The following is a 3,820-nucleotide window of genomic DNA, read 5'->3' as shown; positions in this document are numbered from 1 at the left end:
TCAGTGTGTGTGTACAGTGTGTGCTACCTTCAGTGTGTGTGTGCAGTGTGTGCTACCTTCAGTGTGTGTGTGTGTACAGTGTGTGCTACCTTCAGTGTGTGTGTGTGTACAGTGTGTGCTACCTTCAGTGTGTGTGTGTGTACAGTGTGTGCTACCTTCAGTGTGTGTGTGCAGTGTGTGCTACCTTCAGTGTGTGTGTGCAGTGTGTGCTACCTTCAGTGTGTGTGTGCAGTGTGTGCTACCTTCAGTGTGTGTGTGCAGTGTGTGCTACCTTCAGTGTGTGTGTGCAGTGTGTGCTACCTTCAGTGTGTGTGTGCAGTGTGTGCTACCTTCAGTGTGTGTGTGCAGTGTGTGCTACCTTCAGTGTGTGTGTGTGCAGTGTGTGCTACCTTCAGTGTGTGTGTGCAGTGTGTGCTACCTTCAGTGTGTGTGTGCAGTGTGTGCTACCTTCAGTGTGTGTGTGCAGTGTGTGCTACCTTCAGTGTGTGTGTGCAGTGTGTGCTACCTTCAGTGTGTGTGTGCAGTGTGTGCTACCTTCAGTGTGTGTGTGCAGTGTGTGCTACCTTCAGTGTGTGTGTGCAGTGTGTGCTACCTTCAGTGTGTGTGTGCAGTGTGTGCTACCTTCAGTGTGTGTGTGCAGTGTGTGCTACCTTCAGTGTGTGTGTGTGCAGTGTGTGCTACCTTCAGTCCTCTAGTCATTTCAGAAGCAAAATTTACCCAATTATCTATTTCCTTGTGCACTATTTTGCGTTGATATATTTAGCTGCCTATTAATTTATATTAATTATAAATTAATTTATATTAATTAATTATAAATTAGTTTTTATTAATTATAAACTATTAATTTTAATTAATTAATTAATTATAAACTATTAATTTTAATTAAGTAATTAATTATAAACTATTAATTTTAATTCATTAATTATAAACTATTAATTTCAGCCATTTGGACGGTAGAGCGACGGTCTCGCTTCACGCAGGTCGGCGTTCAATCCCCGACCGTTAGTTTAGTTCATTTATTATGCACCCCATACCCATCTTGTGGGCGGTAGTGGAAAGGGTTACAGAGGCACATAATGGGCTCAGGGACTGAACCCCACAATTCATTTAGCTAAGCAAGTTACAATCTTGAGCTAGTTACAAAATTCAATGTAAGTCATCACATCAACAATGGGTTCGAGATCGACCTCAAGTACAGGTTCTAAATTAATCAACTGACATATGTGGAGAGCTAGTGTCAAAATTTATATGTTTGTCCTGCACACCCCCCCCCATCCAGTGGGCAGCGGTGGATAGGTTACAATCACTCAGTTACTACCTACAGTTAGCAAACTGGGGATATTTGGCTAAAATTTCTGGTAGCAAATCATTTTGAATGAAATATTGACACATCGCTGGAACATTGGTTATAGAATTGTCTCTAAATTCTCGTATCTTTTCGCACTCCATCACATAGTGACGGAGGGTGTGCGAATAATTTTGTTGACACAGTTTACATTTGGTGTGCAAGTGGTTTTGCACCATTCCTCCCCCCCCCCCTCCCCCTATCCCATCTCAAATCCTTATCCTAACCCCATCCAAGGGCTATATAGGCGTAATGGCTTGGCGCTTTCCCCTGATAGTTCCCTTCCCTGCCTGACACTTACCTTTTTACCTATTCCCACAAGAACGGTTCCTACTCCCGGGATTACTGTTGCTCCCTGTTCTTGGCACACTGTCTAGGGGAATTTATATATACATTACATTGACCAAAAAGTGGATTGCGTAATGTGGTGAAGATAAGGTCCAGATAATGCTGAAGGAAGATATTGGCCGCCTCATTACTAACGCTTCTTAAGAATACTATTATCCGTCTTGTAGAATTTCGGAATTATTTGAATAATTTCTTGCCATACACCTTCATGTTTTTCACATAAAAACTGGTGTATTTTAACATAGTTCAGCTGCCACCTGGTAACTGTTTAATAATCATTTCCAAGGCCTAGAACCTCACATTTGTCAAAGGTCGTCCATGTCACAATCTTAAATTTAAAAGACTCGATGGTTCTATAAGAACTTTCGTGCCTCCAGAGCTGCTTATTTCTCGCCAAATATTAAGGCCGTCAGAAAATTTGTTCATGTTGCTGTTCAAGATGTTATCTAAACGGACACAGCCCAGAAACACTCAACTTGCAATAGTTTGCCATTCGAACTTAGACTCAAATTTTGCTGACCATAATATCTTAATCCAAATTAATCCCTCCAATACCATGCATTTTTTCGACATTGTCTTTCGTAAGGAACATTATCAAAGTCTTTGCTAAAGCGAAGGAATATAATGTTGCAATTGAAAATAAAATAGAATAACAAATGACTTCAACGTCAGATGCAATAATAGCTAAATATAGCCAAAATGCGTAAAAGAGCTTTCATATCTAACGACGGCAACACATGGCAAACATTAGAATGCAATTTTGCTTCTTAAATTCTAAAAAAAATTCAAAACAATCCATACAGCCTACATAAAATTTTTAAATGTTGCCCCGAGGGGCGAGTTTATTGGGCAGCGCCACTCATCTTGTGTGTGGACACACCGCCATAGCAGCATGTACAACACTCTCCAATAGGAAGAAAACCCGCTATACATAAGTCACACAAAAGAATACGCAGCACCGGCATGGAATCCGTACCTTATGAAGCATAAAACACAAAAATTAAGAAAAAGACGCAGAAACAACAGCCCCAAAATGAAGCTGCGAGAACAGCTTAAGAGACCTAAATCTCGACCCGAGAGGAATAAAAATACAGTGCGCATACAATCAAAACATACAATATACCCAGGGGAACAGATGGGATGGGAACAGATGGGATGGGAAAGGACAGCCTCTTTATAATATAGAAAAGGTAGAACTAGAGCACAATAGGTGCAAGCTGAAAGCACAAACGAGTCGAAAGTAGTAAAGGAATACTGGTACCCGGTGAGAGTGGTAATCAGTTTGACTGCCCCGAAAGAAGTTGTGGAAGCCACCTCCATCCACAACTTTAAGACCAGATTCGATAAAGAATTCGAACACTATTCAAGTTAAATGTAACACGACAGCTACGAGAAGGGGAGTAGGCGAGGTGTAAACACCTAGACCTCACTCCTCCGTAGTCACTGATAGACAGGCAGCAGCAGCAGACCAAGCTCAGAAGCAGCAGCAGCAGCAGCAGCACAAACAGCAGCAGCAGCACAAGCAGCAGCAGCACAAACAGCAGCAGCAGCACAAGCAGCAGGAGCACCCAGGCAGCTCACATAGTCATAAAACGCTCGTAAAAAAGGATCAATCTGCATTAAATTAAGAATAAGTCCTTGAGCACTTTAGTAGAGGAATAATGAGGGAGACGCGAGACTGAAGGACGGAGAATGAAACAATGACAACTATAGTGAGAATGAAGACTACAGAAAATATCAAGAAAACGCCACCGACTTAAGATGATACCAAGTCCCCAAACGACCCTACTGACACAAAATATAAATTGATATAATTTGCGAGTCTCCGAAAATAGGGACTACACAAAGACTAACATAAAAAGACTAAGTACAGTTACAGCGTCTTACGTTCCTTTCCCCCCTTTCTTTTTCCCTTCGAAACTGAAGTCCCTCTTCTACCTGTTCCTGATACCTACTTAATTACCTACCTGTCTGTACCTAAGGTTCCTGCCTACCTGCCTTCACACTTGCATACATAAACAAATCCATTCAACTGACTGGGTCTGTCCACTCACTGCACTCAGCACTCACTCTCTTACCACCACTCGAGCCTTTTGAGTTTCTCCACCTTTCCCATCCCCCATCTCT

This window comes from Procambarus clarkii, chromosome 21 (assembly GCF_040958095.1).
Source record: "Procambarus clarkii isolate CNS0578487 chromosome 21, FALCON_Pclarkii_2.0, whole genome shotgun sequence".
Taxonomy (NCBI): domain Eukaryota; kingdom Metazoa; phylum Arthropoda; class Malacostraca; order Decapoda; family Cambaridae; genus Procambarus; species Procambarus clarkii.
The sequence above is the reverse complement of the archived record's forward strand: the minus strand, read 5'-3'. Positions refer to the sequence as shown.